This window comes from Myotis yumanensis, unplaced genomic scaffold, assembly GCF_028538775.1.
Source record: "Myotis yumanensis isolate MYYU_CA2020_CCGP unplaced genomic scaffold, mMyoYum1.0.hap1 SCAF_22, whole genome shotgun sequence".
Classification (NCBI taxonomy): Eukaryota; Metazoa; Chordata; class Mammalia; order Chiroptera; family Vespertilionidae; genus Myotis; species Myotis yumanensis.
The window spans coordinates 3,955,888-3,981,162 of record NW_027223773.1 but is presented as its reverse complement, the minus strand read 5'-3'; the positions used below and the strand labels follow the sequence as shown (position 1 = coordinate 3,981,162).

Sequence of the window (25,275 nt, the reverse complement as noted above, 5' to 3'; positions counted from 1 at the left end):
TGATGCAGTTCTTCTTGGGGTCACAGGTGACCCTTTGGCGTCCAGGGCAGGTCCCCGCGCAGTGCCCGCGGCTGCCTGGGTCTCATGTGCGGCGACACCCAGAGCTTTGAGGCGCGAGGACCCGAGCGACCCAAGGGTGCTGGCGGGGTCGCGACTGCGCAGGGGGCAGGTCGGGGGCCCGCTTCGGGGTTCACGTCTCCCTGCGGGAGAGGCGAAGGGGTCCGGAGGAGGACGGCGACGGCTTTCTGGGGGGCAGGCCCAGGGTGGCTGCTCCCCGTCCCCGAGACCGCAGCCCGGGCCCGCGGCCGGGGCCGAGCCGCTCCGGTGCCCTCCCCTCCCGCCCGCTCCGGGGTCTGGGAACCGCGCACCAGCTGCTCCCGAAGCCCCAGACCCCGCGGGACGGACTGCGCCAGCGCCCAATGGCAGGGCGGGGCCGAGGGGGCCTGCAAGCGGCGGCCAATGAGAGGCCGCGGCGCGGGCGGGGGGCGGGACTGCGGGCGGGCGGGCGGCGGCGGCGTCTGGAGTCCGGGCAGAGCCGGCGGAGCGCGAGGAGGACGCGGACGGCGGCGGCGGCGCGGGAGGAGCAGCGCGCGCGCCCTGCCCGGCTGCCCGGCCGCCCGGCCGCCCGATCGCAGGCCGACAGCTCCGGCGCCGCCTCCCGGAGGGTCCGGCCGCCTCTCGCGGAGCCCGGCGCGGGCCGAGTCCGGGCCGATGGGCAGAGCGCGGCGGCGGGCGGCCAGGCTGCGGCCCCGGTAGGTCCCTGCGGCCGCGTCTCTGAGGTGCGTGTTGGGGCGAGCGGACGGGAGCCTGTGGGTGGCGTCTGGGGCCGGGCTCGGCGGGGACTGCCCCGCGGGGAGGGGCTGCCCCTGGGCGCCTCGGGGAGCTGACGGCGGGGCGCTTTGGGGGGGCTTGGGCGCTGGGGTCCGGCTCGCTGGGGTCCCGCCGGTGCAAGCGGAGCCTCCGCCGCTCCGACCTCCCAAAGTTGCCGATCGATCGGCTGGAAGGTTATTTCCGTCCCTGACCCGCGCACGAAGGGGGACCCCCTCGGGGTGCCCGGCGCTTCCTCGGTGACTAACCCCGGAGGGAAGGGGAAAGGGCGCCCGGGCGGGGTTGTTGCCGAACTTGCCGCGGCGATTCCCTCCCTGGGAGCCGGTGCCCGAGCCCCCGCCGCGCCGGCACCCCCCCGCATCCCCAGTTTCGCGGGACCCCGAGTGGCCGGCGACCCTCGGACTGGGCGCGACCTTCCCTGGGAGTCGGACGCCCCGCCGCCGCCCGGGCGCCCAGGATCGCGGCGCCCTCCGCGCCCGGCCCCGGGTCGGGTCCCCACGGGCACCTCCAGTGAATTTGCAACCGGGCGGCAAACCCGCGCGATCCATTTCGGTGCCTCCTCCGGGAGCGGGAGCCCGGGCTCCGCGGGGAGGGACACAAGTTGGCATCGCCCCCCGGGGAGGGATTTGTCATCATTAACCGGCTCCGGTTCAATGAATCCAGCCGCCGCCGCCGCCCGGCTCCGGCTCCGGCGCGCAGGCTGCAAACCTCCCTCCAGTGCGCTGGGCGCACAGACAGCATCGTGGCCTCCACACGGGGTCCGGGTCAACGCGCAATGGCAGAGATTTTGGATTTTTGCTCGGGTTTGGACTTGGTTTTGGGATGGGTGGCCTTTTTTTATTTATATTTTTTAAAAAAACAAAGAGGCTTGGCGGTTCTCCTAGGTCTGCTCAGTAAGTTCCAAATGAGTCGCTCAGAGACAAGTCTTCCCTGCCTCTTTTGTCTGCAGCTCTCATTGCTAAATGTTAACACTAGATGGCTTTCTTATGACAGGCGAGGAGGCAACTGAGCTTTCGAGTTGCCTAGTCTCTGCAATCAGGTTTTTTTTTTTTCCTTCCAGTTTTATAATTAATAATGGGAGAGGGGAGCAAAAACTCCAAGAGCGTCACTTTCTAAGAATTGTGTTACTTCCCTGTAAAACCAGTATTGATGGAGATCCCAAGAGGGGGCCTATGATGTCGGCCTCCCCCAAAGATGAATGCGAAGAGGCAGCTTGGGTCCCGTCTCTACGTCCCAGGGTTTAAGGATGTCTGTGTCAGGTTGTGACTTCATGGGAAGGATGCGGAGTTCTGGGGCGAGATCTGTCATTCTGTTCAGACAGTTCCACTGGGGTTTGACCCCTGGATTGCAGAGTTCACTGCTTGATTCGGAGAGGTGGACGAGAATGTATTCACGGGGAGGCAGGATCCCTCTTGAGTTTTGGATACCATCATTAATTGAATTGATTCAGGCTAGAAATCTCCACCACGGATGCATCTGGGGGAAGGGATGTAGTGGACGTAGGTGTGCATGATTTATACCAAGAATCACGTGAGGAACAGCTTTCTTCCCCCCTCAGCTGATAGTTAATATTTGGCTTTTCGCTTTTAAAGCACAATCCCTTTTATGAGAAGTACAATAGCCTGCACTTGGCCATTTCAGCAGCTGCTTCTGTTACCTGTATCATAAGTGCTTTTTTTACCTAAAGCAAGACCACGGCAGCCTGCCCAAATCTTGCCTAGGTAGGCAAACGTATTTATATAAGCCGGAGAGATATTTTGCAATTATCTTGGAAGCTGTCATTTATTGTGTGTCTCGCTCAGCTTAAAATATAACATGTTGAGTTTGTTTGTTCTAAATCAGAGCGTATTCATAAATAGCTGAAGGGGAAGAAAAAAAAAAAAAAGAGCTCCCTAGCAAACATCTGGGAAATGGGAAATGGAATGAGAAACAGCTTTTATCAGTACCCACATGCTACCTATAGATGGGGCGCCGCCAACTCGGATAACAAGCCGTGTAAGCATTTGGGCCTGAAAAGAAAGCAGGAGATAAATTGCAGGTATGGAGGCGAAGCTGCCCGATTTTCTCCAGCTGGTCTAAGTGTATATTTTTATCATTTTATTTATTTTTATTTTTAAAAATATATATTTTATTGATTTTTTTACAGAGAGGAAGAGAGAGGGATAGAGAGTTAGAAGCATCGATGAGAGGGAACCATCATGAGAGAGAAACATTGATCAGCTGCCTCCTGCACACCCCCACTGGGGATGTGCCCACAACCAAGGTACATGCCCTTGACCTGAATCGAACCTGGGACCCTTCAGTCCGCTCTATCCACTGAGCCAAACCAGTTAGGGCTAAGTGTATATGTTTAATCAGATGCTTTTTAATATATACATATATAAGTTATAGAGAGAAAGGGAGAGGGGGAGAGAGAGAGAGAGAGAAACATCAATGATGAGAGAGAATCATGGATCGGCTGCCTCCTGCAGGCCCCACACTGAGAATCGAGCCCACAATCAAACCGTGACCTCCTGGTTCATAGGTCAATGCTCAGCTACTGAGCTACGCCAGCTGAGCTCAAATGCCTCTTCTGTTTTCAAATTTTAGCCTTTTTCCGAGAGCTTTACTTTTATGGAATGTCATAGGGGGATTATCAGGGCATCATGATTTGGCAGTTAGAGCTGTGTGATATGGGTTTGTCAGTCCTCCCACTCCCACCCCCCCATCCCTCACCCCCCCATCCCAGGACTACAATGGTATTTTGAAGAATTTTTGAGACCTGAGCTCAGTAAAACACCTGTCTGCCAGTGGGGGATCTTTTTACCTGAGGCGAAGGGGTAATGGGTTACTCATCTCAAAAATCTATTCTTGAAAGTGAAGAAATACTGGTGAGCTGTCCTGAAGGGCAATTGTCTGGTAATTGAAGCTGGTTGAAAAAGTGCTGTGCTGGGTCATCAAAAGTAGCTTAAAAGGGGTTGCATATTTTCTGCCTGCTTTGCAAAGGCCTCCGTGTTTATAGCTCCCCTCCCCCCCGCCATAACGGTCAATGCAAAGTTGTGTTTTTTTGTTGTTTATTTTTAGTCTGGGAAAGACATCGAGTCTTTGCATTTAGGATTTAGGATTAAAATCCTTTCATAGATATGCTGAATGTGAAGGAAATTCAGGCATTGTTAACTGAAAAGCGAAGTGTCCCCCCCTCTTAACCCCCCCTCCCCCGCCCCCATCTGTTTGAACTTGAATGAAAAAGGCCATGCAGTCCTAAAGAATACAGGAACCATATTACAGATTTCTACTTCTATATAGGTACCTAATTCCTCTGCAAGTGATAGGACAGAAAGAGCACTGGGAACGAGGGGCAAGGAATACCAGTTTGCCTGTTGCAAATGAGTCTGGAATGGAGAATTTCCATGATCTTTTTCGGCACCAAAATTTTAGGTTTCTTAAACACTTAAACGTTTTAGAGTCATGAAAATGACTGCTGATTGAGATAGGACACATTTTTCATGATGGTGTCTTTTCTTTCTTTGGCGTCTGTGGTAGTTTGTATGTGAACATTCATGCTTGGCTTACCTTGAAGTCAGTGACTCAGAAATAGCTTTTCTGTTCCAATCCTTTTACTCCTTTAAAAAAAAAAAAAAACCCGACTCCTTTTAAAGGCAGGACAAGAGTGTGATAGGCATTGAAATGCTTCACACGTGAGATAAATTGTTTGGATACTTTCTGAGCTTGGTTCACGGAGATTTCACGTTTGTTGTCACCCAGGTTGCTTCTTGATGTCCCTGTAGAACACTGTAGAGCCAAGTTCCGTGACAGGAAAGAAAAAAAGGTGCCGTTGGGAGAAGGGGCATCGAGTCCTCGCGTTTCTGTACGAGACAGGCCTTAGGGCTGTGTTGTTCCTCCTTGGCTTTTCATCCACCTGTAGCACAGAGGGCAAATTGTAGTGACCATCGTATTTGTCAGTATTTGACGTTCCCGCATGGAAAAGTAACAACAGCAATTACTATCTACCGTCCATGCATGTCATCGAGATATATTGCCACTGGAAGGTCTTCCCATGGAGAGGAGACATTTGTGGGAATTGCTTCCACGTATGGGCATGTATGAACCCCCATATGCACATGCGCATGCACCCCTGCAACCTGCACATGTGCCCTGGCTGGGAATCGAACTGTGACCTCCTGGTTCCTGGGTCGATGCTCAACCCCCGAGCCACGCCGGCTGGGCCTTTATGACGTGTTGGTGACCAGAAGGTTCTTTTGCCCGTAGCACTGAGTCTCAGTCTACCCACTTCTTCACGTTCTCCTCGCTTGGTGGTCTGCAACACACAGAGGCGTCTCCTCGAGGTATTTCAGTTGCCCACGGAACAAACCCTGTCAAGGTTGGGTGGCGCTCTGACGCGTTCTACAACTTGACCTTGTAGGGGAGGGTGCCCTTCCTCCCTTGCGTGTCCTGCTTGTACTGATGGAGTCCAAGTTTGCATTCGTTTTCTCGTGGTCCTGCTGCTCGGGCTCTGAGTTGGCTCTTCACTGCAGCCCGTGGGTCCTTAGTCACGTGCCCCCATGAAGCCACGCCTTCTCCTCTCGTGGGAATGTCACTGCAGCCTAACATCACTGTGCGTCCTTTTACCTTAGCAGCGGTTCTCAACCTGTGGGTCACGACCCCTTTGGTGGTCGGACGACCCTTTCACAGGGGTCGCCTAAGACCATCCTGCATATCAGATATTTCCATGATGATTCATAACAGTAGCAACATGACAGTGATGAAGTAGCAACGAAAATGATTTTATGGTTGGGTCACAACATGAGGAACTGTATTTAAAGGGCCAGAAGGTTGAGAACCACTAGCGCATTCTTCCTATGGTGCCTGTTGGAGATCGATTCTAATATTTAGCACCTTTGCCTGCCCTCCCCAAGAAATGCTGCTTGCACATTAGATCAGACTGTTTTCTGTTGTTGTCGTTAATCCTCACCCCAGGATGTCTTTCCATTGATTTTTAGAGAGAGTGGGAGGGAGGGGGAGAGACACAGAGAGAGAATCCTTGATGTGAGAAAGACAACATTGATTGGTTGCCTCCTGCACGTGCCCTGACCAGGGCCAGGGGTCATGCAACCCAGGTATGTGCCCTTGACTGGAATCGAACCCAGAACCCTTCAGTCCTTGAACTGACACTCTATCCCTGAGCCAAACCAGCTAGGGCGATCAGATTGTGTGTGTTTTTTTATCTTTGTTAAACTGGCTGAACTGTGAATTGTATCTCTAGAAACTTCCTCCTAGGTTTACAAGGGAGTCACATGTCTTTGGTTACAGTTAAGTATTCATGCACGTAATATCTTATAACTAGTCTATCGCTCCACCTCTTCCACATAATTATCCTCCAAGACCATGTCATACCTCTTCTGCTGGTTCTTCTGACCAAGTTATTCTAAGAAAGAAATGTTGTCAGATTTCGTGTTTCCCTAGTAACCCGAACCATACTGTGCACAGTATTGGTGATGAAGAAATATTTCATGACTGTCTGAATGACTAGGGCCACCCTGTTATCTGTGATCTTAGGCACTGAAAAGATTGTAAAAAAAAAAAAAAAATCAGGATGTTGGACTCTTTTAAACTAGTTTTGGTGGCTTGGTATGGCTTTATTTTGAGTTGCTTACAGATATGGGGGCGGGGAGAGAACCATAATCACCCCCCCCCCCCGCCCCGTGTTTTAATTAGTTGATACTTTCCTCTTCCTGTTGCACAAATAAACAGTCCTAGGGGCCTCTCTGTTCACTCCAAATTTCCCACTTCTGCATCGCAGCTACACCTGCTGGAAGAAGCTCCCAGGTGGTCGAGCTGTCTGAGACATGAAAGTCGTCCACAGTAGGCTCTTTGGTTGCCTTTGAAGATTTCCCACAGATGCTTAGGGCCGAGTAACCTGCGTCGTGGTCCATGTGGGGGAGGGAGACGCTTGCCTTTAAGGTGCTTCCAGCTGGTCTGATCATTCAGTCTACAGGAGACACATCGATGAACGAGAGAAAAAAAAAAAAACCAAACAAAATGTAATTACCTATGTACATAGGGGAACCCCAGGTATGTGGGGGAGTCCGAGACAGAAAGGGAAAGCGGGGGACCCATGACATTCTGAGCTAAGGGTGAGGCGAGGCAGCTTGGGACTTCAGGTGGGAGGAAGGTCATTCTCAGGGCGATAAGAAGAACAGGTTTCCAGTCATTAGAAGCTTGTCCTGCCCTCTCCATAGGCCATAAAAAGTGATTTCTGGAGATAATTCTTACTTTGGGCAAGGCCCCTAATTTAAATTCTTCAAGGGCGCGGTGAAGGCCTCTCTGGAGCCTGCAGGGAAGCCTCCACTGTCTTCAGCTCTGAATAACCCGCATGCAGTAGGGGCAGCGGCGGGGGATGCTCTGTCTTCTCTCGATGCTGTGGTAACGCACTGGGTTCCCGGTTGAATGGTGCCTAGTCACGTGGCTCAGGCATAGCTCTTGCATTGACGTGTCTGATAACTAATGGTAAGAAGGATTTTGATTCTTCCTTCAGGACAAATGCTGTAGTTGCACGTGTGTAAGGCCTTAATCCAAAGAGCAATTGTTTCTTCGTAGTTCGGTTTCTGTACTTTCCTCAGTGTGCATCCTCACTGTATAAAATCACCCAGCGCAACACCCACATAGGGATGTCTGTGCCCGTATATCTGCTTGTGTCTATGTACAATATGTTACACATATGTGTGCATATCACTCTACTGTGCTAAAGTGCGGATAAAACATGAAATTATACATTTTAAGAAGGGTGGTACTTTGTGTGGCTCAGTTGGTTGGCTGTGGCCCTGTGCCCTGAGGGGTTGCCCGCGGTTCGATTCCCCGGTGGTGCGCGTGCGGGAGGTGGCTGATTGATGTGCACATCGACGTTTTTCTCTCTCTCACTCTCCCTCGACAAAAAAAAAAAAAAAAAAATCTGAACTAATCAATCACTCAATCACTCAATCAATAAACAAACAGAAGTCGGAGCATTTTCTTTTGGGCCTCAAGGGCACCTGAGTTACCCTTTGAAATGGGCGGGCCCAGCCTGGGGACCACGGCTCTTCCACCCTCTCCGGTGGGCGTTCCTGGCTACTTGGAAGCAATTTCTAGGCTCCTGGTGGGGAGGAGAGGGGGGTTCTTGTAAGGGAGGCTCTGGACACCCTCTTCCCTTAATGGGCCCAGCATTTGCTGTGTGTGTTCTTTTCCCGAGGACATGACTATGTTGGCTCGTTCTCTTCCAGAACTGGTTGTGGGTTGTGAGCTTGAGGTTTCATTAGGGGGCGGGGAGGGGTGGGCAGTGGAATGGGGGATGCTATTCTTGGAATGCTTCTGGTTGAACTCAGCTGTTTAGGAAGCGCTGTGCTATCATCCAGAGCTGACACCAGACCCAGGGTCACGGTGGAAGACCTAACTAATCATTTGCTCATCCAGAAGCTTCTAAAAAGAAAGTACAGCCCGGCTGGCATGGCTCAGTGGTTGAGTGTCAGCCTATGAACCAGGAGGTCATGGTTTGATTCCCGGTCAGGGCACATACCCGGGTTGCGGGCTCGATCCCCAGTGTGGGCCGTGCAGGAGGCACCCGATCCATGATTCTCTCTCATCATGGATGTTTCTATCTCTCGCTTCCCTCTCCCTTCCTCTCTGATATCAATGAATATATATTTTAAAAAGTTAAGTATAACTTGGAAAGTACAAAGTAATAGTATACTTCTGCTTGTGTATTATTGGCTAGGACTGGAGCCCACAGCCTCCTCCAGTGTGAGGGAGATGCGGGGTCCCCCCCTCTCTGGGGAGGCCAAGCCACCGCCTCTGTGCACAGAGCTGCAAACTAAACCAGCCCCCCAGCCTGCTCTGCACGCTCCCGCCCCCGTGTGCAGCCTGATTCTAACCCATCGCACTCACCATTGCCTGGCTTTCTGTTGCATATTGATTTTGCGTGTTTACCTTCTGTCTGTCCTCAATGGGGCACAAGTGCTGTCTGGGCAGGGATGTTTCTGGTTTACTCCTGTTCCCTGGTCTCCAGCGGTTCTGGCCACAGAACAGGCTCTTAGCAGACAAATATTTGTTTAAGGAATGATTGAGAGCCGTGGTTTGCACATGCGAGAGCCGGGTACCTGGCTTTTGTTGACCTAAGTAGTGTCACTTTAAAGTCCTGTCTCTGTGGTAAAGGATCTAACTCGAGGACCTTTTATACCTGTTAGGTCTTTTCTGGGTTATTTGAAATGGCCTGTGCGTCAGCTCTGCGGAAGGTACCAGCTGGGATCCCCGGGTTCCAGGTTCCATCAGAACCAGTATGGCCATCGGACGGGGTCGATCCGGGAGACTGGGTGCCCTGAGCGGAAGTGGGGAGACTGGGTGCCCCGAGCAGAAGGGGGACCTGACGTTCACGGGAAGGTGTGGGTTGCACCTTCCCAGCTTCCAAAGTCTAGTCCCAACGGACAACGGCTGCCCTGTTGGAATCAGGAACCGAAAAGCCCAGCTGTGGACTCGTTACTCCAGGCGACTGTCAATGATTACCCTGCGTTTATCTCCCAGCCCATGAGCCGCGATAATTTCTACAGGAAATGATGGTTTTTAAAAACCCATCAGCGGTGTGTCATGTACCTTCAGTGAGTCTGTACTTTTAAGGACACCCAAGGACGTTAGAATGTTCCTTATGCCTTAAATGTAGTAGGTGCTCAGTAAACCCTAGTTTTCATCTTTTATTCTTGTTATCCTGACGTACCAATTCCTGTGTTATGTGAATTTAGGGGAATTTCATTCTAACTCCTGTTTGTTGAAATTTGGGTATTAAGGACTGCTATGGTGAAAGCTGTAGAGAAGGCTGAGAGATTAGCCTAAATATTATTAAAATCGCCTAACTGTTTAAGAGTTATTGTAAGTCATTTTCATGGAATAATTGATCTGTTTTCCTGTTTAAAGAGTTTTAAGTGATGAGAAGAGTGAGTGAGGGGGGCTGATGTTTTTGACTTAGGAACGGAATAAAGAACTTGGGAGTGAGATTGTTCAAGGTAAATTTAAAAACAGCTATTGTATTGACTTTCATGGATGCTCTGATAAAAGAGAACCTTATAGCCGAAACCGGTTTGGCTCAGTGGATAGAGCGTCGGCCTGCGGACTGAAGGGTCCCGGGTTCGATCCCGGTCGGGGCATGTACCTTGGTTGCGGGCACATCCCCAGTGGGAGATGTGCAGGAGGCAGCTGATAGATGTTTCTAACTCTCTATCTCTCTCCCTTCCTCTCTGTAAAAAATCAATAAAATATATTTAAAAAAAAAAAAAAAGAGAGAGAGAACCTTATAAGGCTGATGGGAATTTCCCTTTACTGATGCAGAAAGTAAGTTTAATGAGAGAGAACACGTGGTTTTCTGAATCTTAGTTCTCAGGGCTCTTTCCTCTGGCCCACAGCTGCCTTGTGAGGAATGGCTGGTCTCCCTGAATCATGAAAGGAATGAATGAAAGGAGAGAGCGAGAGGGAGGGAGGAGAGAAGGTGCCAGCATGTGGGAATGGTGGCATTCCCAGCCAACTGCCCCGAAAGGGACCACGGTGGCCCAGGGCTGGGCTAGTGCGCTTGCCGCCTGATCTGAAACATGCCCTGTTCTGTCTGTCAGTGGGCCGTCTGCCGTCCATGGGAAATTTTGTACTTTGCAGCCAGGTAGGCGGCCTGCTGGTTGACTCGGGTTAGCGGTTCTTCCTTGGGGAGCGGGGGGGCTCCCCTGTGATGGCGCAGACAACATTCCTTTAGCTCCCGAGTCCTTGCCAAGATGAGAGGAAGCACCACCAGCGGAAAACGGGTTTTGTTTTGCATTTAAACTTTGCTAGACTTGCATGATTTTTGTTTAAGCTAGTGGAACGGGAGCCCTTAAATAAATTTTAGCCATTTAAATACTCAGAAGGTCCCGGCTGGTGTGGCTCAGTGGTTGAGCATCGACCCATGAACCAGGAGGTCACGGTTTGATTCCTGGTCAGGGTACATGCCCCGGTTGGGGGCTTGATCCACAGTTGGGGGTGGCGGGGGGGCTCAATCCCCAATTGGGGGCGTGCAGGAGGCAGCTGATCAATGATTCTCTCTCATCATTGATGTTTCTCTCTCTCTCCCTCTCCCTTCCTCTCTGAAATCAATAAAAATATATATAAAAAAAGGAAAAAAGTACTCAGAAGGGTTTATCACACACAGTACTTTACTCACCCAAAGAATAAGTGCTTGCAACCCCCCCGCCCACCCTCCTTTGCCCCGCACTATTGCAGGTGTAGCCCTTAGGACTTTGCTCACCTCGGCAATGAATTATAAAACCTCAGCAGCCAGGCTGGGAGCGGAGCAGCCATTGACCTGCTCTGCTGGCTCTGCTCCAGGGTGTCGTGTCCCCGGTGGAGTAAGTGGCCATGGGAAGGCTCTGACGCAGGCGTGGCAGTAACTGCTCTGCTAATTTTAGGGCCGGCAGATCCGGGTGATGTCTGATGGCTGCTGTCGCCGCACGTCTGGGGCTGGGGAGCTTTCTAAATGCATCCTCAGCCCGGCCCCCTGGCGCTCAGCCCCTCCCGCAGGAGCGGGGTCTCGGGGGTGGGGGGGCACGGTGGGCACTGGGTATGTGGGTGTCATGGGAGGCACGGTCCCAGGGGACGCTGCCTTTGATCTTCCTGTTTCCTTGTCATCCCATCAGCCGATACCGGCCCCGTGTGTCCTTCCCACGCTGCAGCACCTGGGAGGCGTGGCGGGGGCAGGGCGTGTGACTCAGGCTCCCAGCCTGTGGAGCAGCGTAACCATAGCGGGGACTTGCTTTCTGTGCTGCCCGGCCAGCCTCAGCCACTTTCAGGCTGAACTTTCACCTCCTCCTTTCCTGGGAAATGAAACCTGAGGGGAGAGGTGAGAACTTCTCCAAACTCCTGGGAGCACAGAAGTAGGATCTCCTTGCTGTTGCAGAAGACGGAGTGGCCCGAGGCCTGTTTGGCGGGCAGGGAGGGTAATCCAGGCTGAAATGACATCTCTCTTTCACCTCTGGCATCCTGAGGTTCCCAAGTGAGTCAGGGCGCCCAGGGTGTGAGGCCCCGGCGGGCAGGGACCTTGTCACCTCCCCCCCATCTTCTCCCCCAGGAAGCGTCTGGCACAGTCAGCAAATTTACCAGCGCGCAGCCTTGCAGGCCTCCGAGGTGCCTCCCAGTTACCCTGCAGTCAGACGTCCTCACTGTGCGGATTCGGAAACATTTGCACAGCCAGGCCCTTAGGCTGGACTGCTCCTTCTCCTTCGGGGGTGAGCTCACTTCCCGTGAACTGTCAGTGTCCCGGCGGGCGGATGGCCGTGTGTCCGGTGTGTTAGCAAAAGACTCCCGTGTCAGAGACCCGGGTGGATGGCACTGACTCCCTCAGGGAAAGACTCCCTGGTCCCTGAGCGTAAGGTGGGTTTGCACGGCCAGGAATCGGCGGAGGGCCGGTGGGGGCAGGGTTAGGCCTTGGAAAAGGTGAGGATTTGCATTTTTGTTGAGTGGCCTTTGTGTGCAGTGACATTCCTGCTTGCAGTACTGTCCCTGTCAACCAGCTCTGCCCTAAAACCAAACTTACTTCCTTGACTGGTTTAGGTTTCGCAACTCAAAAAATGGGCTTTATCAGTAAAAGCAACATTAAGGAGACCTGATGGGCAGTATTTTCAAAGTGGTGATGAACTTGTCTGTCTGGTAAGTTTATCCCCAACCCTCACCATTGTGATTTGCTTAAGGTTGTATAGAGTGTGTCATAAACCTAAAGGAGAGAATATTTTGCCTTGTGGCGTTGGGTTGCCTGGTAGGTTGTGGGCGCTCAGGTGCACGTGGGCATCCGGGTGTCCGATGCTGATGCTGACTGCGTGCTCTGGGGGACCCCGCCCAGTTGTAGGAAGGACGCAGGGTATGGGGGTGAGTACCCAGGGGTGTTGCTCTTATGACGCTTTCATTCTGGCAACAGAGTGAATCTTCTAATAGAGCTTTTCTCAGTTGATGATTTATTTCGTTTTTTAACTATTTTTATTGCTTTCAGAGAGGAAGGGAGAGGGAGAGAGAGATAGAAACATTAATGACGAGAGAATCATTGACTGGCTTTCTCCTGCACGCTCCACACGGGGGATCGAGCCCGCAACCCGGGCATGTGCCCTGACCGGGATTCGAACCCATGACCTCCTGGTTCATAGGTCAGCACTCAACCACTGAGCCACGCCAGCTGGGCAGAGTGTCCATGTTCTTCAATGAAGATCTGCCAGGGAGTAAAACTTAGCGATAGGCTTGTCACTTTCCACTAACAAACGCAAGGCCGGGAGCAAATGCCCGGCGGGGAGAAATGAACCTCACATTTTCTGAAGATGGGAAGGCTGCCTGGTGTTCGTTGTATTCGGTGCCTCGCGGCATCGGGGTGATCTGGATGCTGCCTTCATTTCCTCCCTTTGCTGTCGTCTGTTCAGGATCTGTTACAGACGGGTTATGCTGATGTTGCTGATTTTTGCCAATAATTTAAGCGTGGAGGGATGCGGGGACCCTCCGGAGCGATAAGAGCCCAGCTGCTGAGGGTGGCGGGGAGCAGGGGAACGCGTCGCGGGCCTTCACTTGATTTGGGGGCAGAAGCTGGGGCCGAGCAGCTGCAGATGGGGTGCCTGCAACTCCCACCGTGGCCGTGGGGGCGTTTTTTACATCTTTGTGCTTGTCGTGAACAAAAGCAGCGCCGAGCTTCATCAGCGAGGTCAAGTTTACATACGTGCTGGGGACGGGCGGCTCAGCTGAAACATCACGCTCCCCTGTAGGGAGGGAGACTGGCCTGTGATGTGCTGGGTCGGACTCGGCCCGGCGTTAACATGGCTCTCCATGTGTGCACGCTGATTTTCTATGAAGGGGTAAACATTGACCCTGACCTTTGCCCTGGGAAAGCGCTATTCCAGCCCCCAGTCCCCGCGTCTTTTTCTGCGTTCACTGTGATGAGAAGGATCACAGCCCTGCAGGCAGCCTGGGCCTGATTCTCCCAATACTAAGTTTGTGGGCTGGGTAGTTGGGAGGAAGACGGGGATGTTTGCAGAAGAGGAAGTTTTCTCACAGGCAGATCTTCACGGGAAGAGGGGGAGGAGCTGCCGGAGAGTTTGGAATATTCTTTTGTTGTTGTTAATCCTCACCAGAGGATATTTTCCCACTGATTTTTAGGGAGAGTGGGAGAAAGAGGGAAAAACAGAGAGAAACATCGATGTGAGAGAAACACATCGATGGGTTGCCTCCTGCACTTGCCCCGACCAGGGCCCGGGCCCGGGAGGAGCCTGCAACCAAGGTACCTGCCCTTGACTGGAATCAAACCCAGGACCCTTTGGTCCGCAGGCCGACGCTCTGTCCACTGAGCCAAACTGGCTAGGGCAGAATTTCGAATATTCTAGAAATCCTCCTGGAAGTGGTGTTCCAAACGCCCCTCCCACCCAGGGTCTCTGTTATTGTTGGACTCAGAATAAAGGACTGCGGGTCGAGCCTGTAATCCTGTGGGCGATTCGTCCAAGGTGGTGCTCCAGCCCTGCTGGCTTCTTGTCGCTCAGGTGCTGGGTGTGTTCTCTGGATTCAAAGGCACTTGGCGCCCGGCCGGCGCGGCTCAGTGGTTGAGCGTCGGACCCAGGAACCAGGAGGTCCCAGGTTCGATTCCCGGTCGGGGTACATGCCTGGGTTGTGGGTTCGATCCCCAGTGTAGAGCGTGTAGGAGGCAGCCCATCAATGATTCTTTCTCATCATTGATGTTTCTATCTCTCTCTCCCTTTCCCTCCCCCTTCCTCTCTGAAACCAATAAAAATATATTAAAAAAAGAAAAAAGGCACTTGGCCCCTGAAAGTTCATATTCTGTTGCTCCCTGAATGGAGATGTGAACCAAGTTGACCTGCATCTAGAATTTTCTGCCATTGTGTCTTCTTGGTTCTGGAATTACAACTGGCTCGTTTCTAAAAGCCCGACCCTCCTGACCTTGGCTGTCCAGCTGTCTCTCTCGCTTGTTCAGAGGTTTTAGTCCTGGCTGCTTTCTTCTGAATGTTTAGATCCCAACTGATCTCCAGAGTGGCTGGAAGACAGTCCGTGTTCCAGAGGATGTGTAGAACCTTGCAAAAGTGGGGGCTTGCTGGAGGCCCCCGTGACTGCTTGTGACTTCCTGTCTGGCATTTCTGCAGCTTGACCATCAGGCGGGGCTTTAAAACATCGTATAAGGGACTCACAAGAATCGTGTTTTCAGTCATTTCTCTGAGTGAGACATTGTGAAGTTCATCTTGGCAGTAGTATTTTTTTTAAATGTATTTTATTAATAAATCCTCAAAGATAATCAAGGATGTTGCTTCCTGACACCTGTAACTCTGAGTTGACTTCCTTTGGGTGTGAGTACTCTCAGTGCTAAAATAACACAAAGTAAAAACGCCCCACCCTACCCGGGCTGGTGCAGTGGATAGGGCACTGGCCCTGGGACTGAAGGGTCCCGGGTTCGATTCTGGTCAAGGTCATGGACCTCCGTTGCAGGCTCAATTGGGGCACGTGGGAGGCAACCAATCGACGTGTTTCTCTCACATCAGTGTTTCTCTCTCTCTCTCTCTCTGTCTCTCCCCTTCCCTTCCCCTCTCTCTAAAAGTCAATGGGAAAATATCCTCAGGTGAAGATTAACAACAACAAAGCCCAAAGTTTTATTGTTAGCTTTAACACATAACATTACATTCCTGTGCATAATCACAAGAAATATAGGAAGAAAGGCCGGCGCTTAAGGAAGTGTGCAGTAAGTTCACAGAAATGGTGCGGGTAGGAGATTAATGTCATGAGTCACCTTTACATGCGTAACTTTTTGTTCTGGGCGTGAAAGAGCAGCTCCCCACATGACACGCTAATAATGCAGTTTGAACGAATACGACGTGTGGCAGTCAAGCCTCTAAGGTGGTCAGTGACATGGACTTACCGGGTCAGGCCCAGGTGGCCGGCGTGCTGTTTGCAGGGGCCAGCGCGCGTCGCCATAGTTTCTGTGTTTTGTTTGATGAGGCGCTAGAAATGGAAGCAGGGATTTTAAAACACTCTCTCCAGTTCAGTGCATTCATTTTAAACGTTTATCAGAAAGAACCCAGTGATGTCATTCCAAAGGTCTCTTTGATCTGCCGTTGGAGGCCAGGCCCAACAATTTATTCTGTAAGGTCATCGCGTGTTTGTCTTTTGATGAGCAAAAGGGGTCTGGAATGTGTGCACTTTTGTGTTACCGTTGACAACTGCCCGCAACACATCACGGTTGAGTTCCAGCGCTGAAGGGCACGATGGGCCCTGAGTCACCATTCCAGTTCGGCAGCTGCCAAACCGGTCTCCCCGGTTTCCTGGGGGTGGGTGTCCTGCCCCGGAGCTTTCAGAGAAAGGAGATGAACACTGTGGAACACAGACCATTAGAAAAATTGTTTTTTTTTCCTTAGCAGCTGCCCGTTTCTTATTAAAAAACAATTTCTTTTGGTATTGATTTCAGAGAGGAAGGGAGAGGGCAAGATAGAAACATCAGTGATGAGAGAGAATCATAGATCAGCTGCCTCCTGCACGCCCCCCACTGGGGATCAAGCCCACAATCCGGGCATGTGCCCTGACCAGGAATGGAACCATGACCTCCTGGTACATAGGTTGACGCTCAACCACTGAGCCACACCGGCCAGGCTGTTTTCTGTTATTTCAATCTTGCAGGTGGCCAGTCCTCCCTGCAATCGCCCCCCCCACCCCCCGACATTGGGGCTCTTGTGAGAAACTGCCTTCAGGTTCTGTCCATTTCCCTCCAGAGGTGAAGGGTAGGTGTGGGGGGGGAAGTGGGGAGATTACCAGCTGAGCCTACACCTGCCCCTGAAGACTTGGAACCATGCAGCTCTTCAGTGGCACGGGGTCAAAGGTTAATAGATGGGCAGGAAAGAAGGGGTCAAGCACCTTCCTGACCTCTGCCCTCAGCACTCCACCTCTCCCAGGTTAAGCTCTGCGGATTGTAATAAAGGAGAAGGTTAGTAATTGCGTGGGGACTTGGGGTGAGGCATTCACCCCAGAGAAATAATCACATTTGGCCCCAAAGATATATGCATGTGTGAGCGTGCTCAACGCAGTATTAATTATAATGTGAGAAACTGGAAAAATATTGGCAGGAAGATATTAAATTATGATTCTCCATATGATCAAGTCATTTAAGTCAATTAAGTGTCTTGTTTTATAAGGCCATTTAATGACAGGGGAAAATGTTCACAGAATATTAAATGAAGACATTTTCTCGCTAAGTAGCATATATAATAGATCCCAATTTCACGGGGAAATTAAATGTGCATATGCATCAACAGAACAGGGATACAGTAAAAAATTACAATGGTTATTGCTTGTGGTGGTGTTATGCGTAATTACCATTTTCTCTTCTTTTTGCATTTCTTCTACTGTGTTTTTAAAATGAACGTATGAATTTTGTGATAGGAAAAGTGTGGCATTAAAATATTTGAGTTATATGACGCAGTTGTGTCAGTCTGCCCTGGCCCAGTGGCTCGGTTGGCTGGAGCGACATCTGTACATCAAAAGGTTGAGGGTTCGATTCCTGGTCAGGGCACATGCCTGGGTTTTGGGTTTGATCCCCAGTTGGGGCATGTACTAGTACAGGAGGCAACCGATCGATGTTTCTCTCTCACACAACGTTTCTGTCTCTCCCTTCTTCTCTCTCTAAAAACCAATAAAAACTATTAGTCTGTTTCAGTATAGTTTCCTGGCTCAATATAGTTTAGGTTATTTTATTATGTAATCTTCCTGATTTGTTCTTTTGATTATACTTAACAGGAGTTTTCAAGGCATGTAATTAGCAAACATACGTTAGGTACCTTTTATGTCTGATAAATACATTTTTGGTACATGTTCTTTACCATGAAAGCATTTATAATCCAAGCTAGTTGTCATGTAGGTAGAACTCCTTTGAAAATTATTTGCCCATCTTGAATGTTAGATTTTAAACACTATAGTTTTTTTTAACCTTTTTAACGTTCAAACTTGTTACATAGGAAAAATGCATATATATTTATAATTTAATTTCAGGAATTTATTTTTTAAAATATATTTGTATTGATTTCAGAGAGGAGGGAGAGGGAGGGAGAGAGAAACATCAATGATGAAAGAGAATCATGGATCAGCTGCCTCCTGCACGCCCCCTACTGGGGATTGAGTCCGAAACCAAGGCATGTGCCCTGACTGGGAATCAAACTGTTACCTCCTGGTTCATAGGTCAACACTCAACCACTGAGCCATGCCAGCTGGGCAGGAATTTATTTTTTATCATGAATCTAATTTACTGGTAAGGCACTGAATGACTTCCTTTTATATACATTATTTTATTTAATCTTCACAGCTTCCAATCCTTTTCAATGGGGCGTCCTTCTCAGTTGGCATGAGTTAAATTACAGACCTGGGCATTTACTTTAAAAACACCATGAATGCTCTTTTGATGTGTGAGGGCAGAGGCCCCTGGCCTTCCATAACATCCCCATCTCTTCAGCAGTATAATTGCTAGCCTTCGATATTATGCTTTTTGACATTTACATTAAAAATAGAAATTAGCTCATTTGTAAGCTCTAAGGTCTCAAAAGACAGCTCATTCTTCTTTCGCACCTGTTAATGGCTCTATTAAGATGCCAAAGTGGCTGATTAAATTAAGTGCAGTGTCAAAGGCTGGCTGTCTCTCTGTGAGTCCGTCTATGTGACTTATGGAAGCACGACTTCAGAATTACGTCTGCTTAGCTGCCCTGAAGTCAGCTCTTACTATCCATCAAGTTGCAGTGCGTGTAGCTGAGAAGTATTAGACCAGGCGGGCCATCCTCACGCTGTCACCGAGCTGCCTGTAAAACAGATTCAGTGTTACGTCCTTGACGTTACTTGCTCCCATCACACGTCCGAGGCCAGGTGCGTGGCCTGCATGGGCCCTGTCCCCTGAGCTCTGCCTGCGGCGCCGGACAGCAGTGACCGAGTCCGATGGTGGGACAGCCAGTGCCCACGTGCCATTGCGTAAGAAGACGGCGTGCATTGTTGGAGAATCAGAATCCCATATTTTCTCTTCTTATTTTTTTATTAAAAATATTTTTTAAATATATTTTTTATTGATTTCAGAGAGGGAGAGAGAGAGAGAAACATCAATGATGAGAGAGAATCATGGATCGGCTGCCTCCTGCACGCCCCCCACTGGGGATCGAGCCCACAACCCGGGCATGTGCCCTGACCGGGAACCAAACCGTGACCTCCTGGTTCCTAGGTGGACGCTCACCACTGAGCCACGCTGGCCAGGAACTTAGAATAAGTTTTAAACTTGGGAACAAGGCGCCATGTGAGGGTTCAGTGGGAGAGGAGAGGGGGGAAGACGGGGTGCCCATCATTTCCAGGAGCAGGGCAGGTAGGTGAGGACCTAGAATTTGTTTCCTGAGACGCCCTGCACCTTTTACCTGGCCCCTGAACTGTGCGCAGGGCCCTGGGCCTCAGGTTGAAGCCTGCACTGCCTTCATCGCTGGCTGACCCAGGCCTGGCCTGGGGGAGGCCTGGTCTGGGGCTGGGCTAGGGTGGGCTCCCCATGGCACCCCTCCCCCTGTGGTTCCCCTCCTTGCTTTAGGGGTGCAGTGCGGGCTGCTTCTGAAGCCACCTCCCCTTTAGTAGGTTAGTCTCGGGTCCCCCTGGTCACAGGAAGCAGGCTGCTTGAGTTAGGCCTTGGGGAGGAGTGGAAGTATTTCTGTCATGAAAAACAATAACTGTTTATAGAGGCCTGCAGGGTTTCATCACGCTTATGTAACCCGTTTTCTAGGACACGGACGGGACCGCCATCACTTGCCGGCTCAGTGGCTGTGGCCCGGGTATCCTGAGGCCCTTTATTCCCCGAGTTTCCGGGCCACCTGCTCGGGAACTGGGCGCCTTGTGTGCCGTCGGACCAGCCTCTGGTGGCTGCACGGGGACCTCAGAGACGGGCCACATTGTGTCATCAGCAGGCGTCTGTTAAATGTAGGTTGTGCCCGGCCAGCGTGGCTCAGTGGTTGAGCATCAACCTACGAACCAGGAGGTCACCGTTCGACTCCTGGTCCCCAGTGTGGGGCGTGCAGGAGGCAGCCGATCCATGATGCTCGCTCATCATTGATGTTTCTCTCTCTCCCCCTCTCTCTTCCTCTCTGAAATCAATAGAAGAATATTGGGGGGGAAAACGTAGGTTGTCACCTCTTTTGGGAAATTACATAAACAGAGACCCTCAGGCAAAAAACCGCACACAATGAAAAACAACAAAAGCCCCAGCTCCAGACAGTAAGGGGTTGGTGCTCAGCCTTCCCAGTTGTCTCACCAGGTCACACTCAGCCCCTGGTTACAGCCGGCGCGGCCTTTGCCCGGATGAGGCAATCCTGCCCTCATGGTGTGGAGTCACCAGAAGAAGCTGGAAATACTTGATTGAACCTAAAAGGGAGTGAGCGTCTTGGCCCTAACCTGTTAGGGAGGGGAACTGGCAAAAAAACAGTTGATTTCAAAATTTCTGTTTTCAGGACGTACTTTATTATTCTGCTTAATATAGCACAGCACAGATGTGCAAACAAATGCTTTTTGTCTTATTTTTTAAATATATTTTTATTGATTTCAAGAAGAAGGGAGAGGGAAGAGAAAGATAGAGACATCAATGATGAGAGAGAATCATGGATCGGCTGCCTCCTGCACGCCCCCTACTGGGGATCGAGCCCGCAACCCGGGTATGTACCCTGACCGGGAATCGAACTGTGACCTCCTGGCTCATAGGTTGATGTTCAAGCACTGAGCCACACTGGCCGGGCAAACAAATGCTTTTTAATTCTTTTTAACTCTTGTCACCAGCGCTGCCCCTTCCTTTAAAAACTCAGAGTGGGTATCATGTTTAGAGCTCAACTTCCCTGGCCAGCTCCCCCTGGGCCCAAGGTTTTGCTTTGGGGCCAGTTCAGGGCCAGGGTGCCGCTCGGAAGGCGGTAAACGCGGGCGCGGATTCGTGCCCAGGATTCTGGCAAGAGCCCTGCGTACACGCAAGGGTTTCCTTTCCAATCACTCGTACTTTCCTTGTTATACTTTTCCATCTGATAAGTGTGAGTCACACACATTCTGGGAGCTGCTGCTTATCTCGGACAGGAGATGCCGAGGTAGATAGGGCGTGATGAATGGTGTTCGGGGTTCCTCCGCGCCCGGCGCCTCTGCAGAGCCCTGTCATTGTGTCCTGTGGTGACAGTCCCTTCGGCGGGAGGCTCAGGCAGGCCTTGCCCAACTCGGATATGTGCTCTGCTCAGCGCTGCAGCGGGGCACGGAGGGGTGGTCTCAGCCCCCCGGGAGGCAGCCCCGCTCCAGGCCACGCACCCTCCCCAGCCTCTCGGAAGCCAGCACGGCTGCTTCCCACGGGGGCAGGCATAGAGGGGTGCGCAGCATGGCCGGTGGGGTTCCCAGGACTGGGAACACGTTGGATCTGATCGTGCACAGAAGACGATGCAACTTCCTGCAGCAGGTAACCGTGCGCCTGGGGCCAGAATTCTCACTGGCAGAGCCTCCTGGAAAGCTGTCAGCGTTCTGCTGTCCCGAGTCCTCCTGCCAAGTGGTGCGTTCGTCGGGGATAGAAGAGAGCTTGAGACTCCTTGAGCTGTCACCTGTTTCTCGGTAGGTGGCTTGCCCACAGCAACTCTGTTTCTTACTTCAAACAGAGTATGTAATCCGAATCCAGGACCCCCCAACTCCATGCTGTTCCAGGCCAGGTTTTCTTTTTTTAATATATTTTTATTCAGAGAGGAAGGAAGAGGGGGGGAGAGAGAGAGAAACATCCACGATGAGAGAGAATCATGGATCGGCTGCCTCCTGCACGCCCCACATTGGGGATCGAGACCGCAACCCGGGCATGTGCCCTGACCGGGAATCGAACCGTCACCTCCTGGTTCAGAGGTCGATGCTCAACCACTGAGCCACACCGGCTGGGCTCCCTTTTTTTTTTTTTTTTTTTTTTTAAGCATATTGATTGGAAGAAAACGGTCATTCCCTGCACAGCTCTCATTCTGAGGGTACGTTAAGTCTAAACGTAGTCCCTGCCCCACTGGGAGTTGGTTTAGATGGTTTATCTGAACGTGGGGATTCTGCAGGGAAAAGGAGGCGATTTCGAGACCTCAGCCCAGGGGAGTGTGGGGCGAGCTTCGTGCGCTGGAGAAAGTGTCCAGACCCGCCTTCTCTCCTCCCTGGGGAAGGTGACAGCTGAAAAGAGTCAGGTTCGCCAGTGGCAGCAGTGACCGGAGCGGGGAGCAGTGTGCTCTGACCTTCACCTGTCCTTGTGCTTGCTCCCCTCCCCGTGGAGCGGGTGGGAGGGATGGAGGGGATGTTATTTTGGGTTGAAACTTTTTGCTACATCTTCAGTTGTCCTTAGGGACCCAGACCCTTTTGTCCTTTATGGTTTAGCCTTTTTAGCCAGTTCCTTAGAGTTAGGCCGGCCTTCTCTGCCCCGGGCTTTGTGCTCTTTGGACTGGAAATTGAATGAGATGGGGCGAGGGCTCTTTGTGTGAATGAAAGGGGCAGTGACAGGGAAGACAGGGGACCCAGCTTGACCCCTCGCTAGCCGCCACCAGGGCTCCCACCAGCAGGGCGGCTTTGTGCTGAGGGACAGGGCCCTTGGAACTGGGCGGCCAGGTGATGCTGGGGGAGGGCAGACGACACTCCCACAGTCAATGGGAACCAGCCATGGCCAAGGTCAGCCGGCCTGTCCCTCAGAACTCGCACCTGCCTGGTGTCTCTTTTGTGTCTTCCCAGACGTGGCCTTGCTTTGGCGTCATCGTCACAGGAGACGGGGGGTGCGTTTGAAAAGCCACAGATGGGGTGGCCCGGCCCAGAGATTCTCATTTAGGTGGAATGCATGCGGCCGGCGCTTCCCAGAGCCCTTCGGTGGTTCTGACCCGTAGCCTGGGCTGAGCGCCTCACCTGCTAGCAGGGCCACTTACGGGAGGACCACCTGCCCACAGGCCACCTGCGGGAGCCGGACCACCTGCGGGAGGCGGGCGCCCTTGTCCTCGGAGCATCTGGTTACCCAGGATTTCAGGGACTTGAACTTTGCAGAGGTTCGGTGGCATTAGGTGATTTCAGGAGGGGATTCTGACTGCATCTCAGGAAGAGCGTCTTTAACTCGGGGGACCCGGCCGAGACTGTGGTGAGAACTCAGAGCCTGTGGATGCCCTGAGACCTCAGGGGGGTGGGTAGAAGCCTGTGGATGCCCTGAGACCTCAGAGGGGTGGGTAGAAGCCTGTGGATGCCCTGAGACCTCAGAGGGGTGGGTAGAAGCCTGTGGATGCCCTGAGACCTCAGAGGGGTGGGTAGAAGCCTGTGGATGCCCTGAGACCTCAGAGGGGTGGGTAGAAGCCTGTGGATGCCCTGAGACCTCAGGGAGGTGGGTAGAAGCCTGTGGATGCTCCCAAGACCTCAGAGGGGTGGGTAGAAGCCTGTGGATGCTCCTGAGACCTCAGAAGGAGGCTGGGAGGCAGGATGGGACGTGGCTCCTTTTAGTGCTCGTCCCAGGACGAGAATGAGGACGGAACTTTCGGGAACAAAAAGGAGATGGGCACCATCGCTGCAGACGGAGCTCTTCGACGCGTGATGAGGAGTGAGGTTCGGGTGAGGACCCCTGTCAGGCTCCCCAGGGGGACCCCAGCCCCGGGCTGGCTCCAGGGTCCTGTGCCTTCACCTCCCCCAGGACCAGCTGCTCATTTTTATTCTCTCTCTCGCCACGCAGCCCCTCCCCCGCCGAGCACATGGTAGTCTGGCTGCGTTCCCCCCTCCTTGGGTCTGTTTTATCTTCGCTTTTTATGTTATCAGCGCGTGGGGAAGTGAGAGGCAGGCCCTGTGCGTCTGCTCTTATCAGGGATGTGATGAGGTCATTGACAGATGGGAGGGGCTGGGCCTTGAGAAACAGGGGGGCCGGCCCAGTCCTGGGGGCCAGGGGGCCAGAGATCACTAGAGGCTTGGAGGTCAGGGAAGCAGCTGAGAAAGGCCTTCTGAGGGCCTGAGCTTGCCTGGTGGTTGGCATTGACCATCAGATGAACTAGACGGTGCCGCCCAGACAGGGTCCCTGGCCTCGCTGTGCCCACAGAGATGAGCACCCCTTCGTCAGGGGGTCCAGCTGTTGGCTCGCTGAAAGCCAGCTTTTCTACAGACCCTCGTTCTAGCCCCGTGCGCGTTGCTGGTTTCCCGCGGAGGTTTTTGTTTCTAATGGGATGTCTTTATTCTGCTCTCCGTGTTGCTGAGAATCTCTGTCTTCTCATTTTATTTTGACAACTTGTTGGGAAATCCTTGCCACTTTGCGAACGTTCGAGATGCCTAGCAACGTGTTACAGATTGTTTGCAGCGCTTCCCTCTCATTATTTCAGCGAAACCGTAATACGTCATTTTATGAAAAGCACCCTGGAGACAGGAAATCAGCTCTAAGAATTTTTTTGAAATTCCTTATTCTACAGAAATACTTTTTTTTAATTTAAATATATTTTTTTGAAATTGATTTCAGAGAGGAAAGGAGAGGGAGAGAGAGATAGAAACATCAATGATGAGAGAGAATCATTGATTGGCTGCCTCCTGCAAGCCCTCCAGTGGGAATCGAGCCCCCAACCCGGGCATGTGCCCCTGATTATAATCGAACCCAGGACCCTTGAGTCCCCAGGCCAACGCTCTATCCACTGAGCCAAACCGGCCAGGGCTGCAGAGCTACATTTTTAATGGAAGATGGTCTCTAGGTCAGGCCGTAACAGGAACGCCCTAGATACTGTCCAGCTTATGTGCGCGAGGGTCTGGGTTGACGTTAGCCCAGCCCACAGGTCACGTGCACCCAGTGGGGGCTGTCTCCCTGCCTCGCCCCGTCCCAGCCACACACGGACTCATAGACACGGCCCAGCACCAGGCCTCCCAGGAGGCAAAGGAACATTTCTTGACTGTAAGACAGGAGTTTAACTAGGTCATTTAAAACTTAGAATACACACACACACACACACACACACACACACACATATATTGATTTCAGAGAGGAAGGGAGAGGGGGAGAGATAGAAACATCAATGATGAGAGAGAATCATTGATCTGCTGCCTCCCGCACGCCTCACACTGGGGATGGAGCCCACAACCCAGGCAGGTGCCCTTGGCCGAGAATTGAACCGTGACCTCCTGATCCATGGGACAATGCTTAATCACTGGCCAGGTTTTTTTTTTTTAATCCTCATCTAAGGATATGTTTATTGATTTCTTCATTACTTACAACCAACCTGCTCCCTCTTCCATTTGCCCTGTGCTAAGACAGAAAAGGATGAAATGTAGGGTTTAAGGAGAGAATGGCATTTTTTGGTGAGCCTATGAGAAGCACAAACTGAAGTTGGAAATGTTAGTGCTCATTTTTATTTCATATTAAGAAATTAGTCTTGTTGCCAGTTTCCTAAGGACAGAATAAAAAGGTTCTGAAAAAAAAAAAGTTGTGTT

General features: G+C 51.8%; 1 protein-coding gene across 3 annotated transcripts in view; it reads left to right on the top strand.

The window, feature by feature from the left end:
* Positions 1-647: 647 nt before the first annotated feature.
* Positions 648-25,275, top strand: part of SIPA1L2 (signal induced proliferation associated 1 like 2) — a 103,855-nt gene continuing 79,227 nt past the window's right edge. For 2 of the 3 annotated variants that reach the window (XM_070401422.1, XM_070401420.1), the window contains exon 1: positions 649-779. The gene's annotated coding sequence lies outside the window, so the exon portion shown is untranslated. Of the gene's footprint in view, positions 780-25,275 lie in introns of all 3 variants that reach the window. The other variant, XM_070401421.1, reaches the window with a different exon arrangement.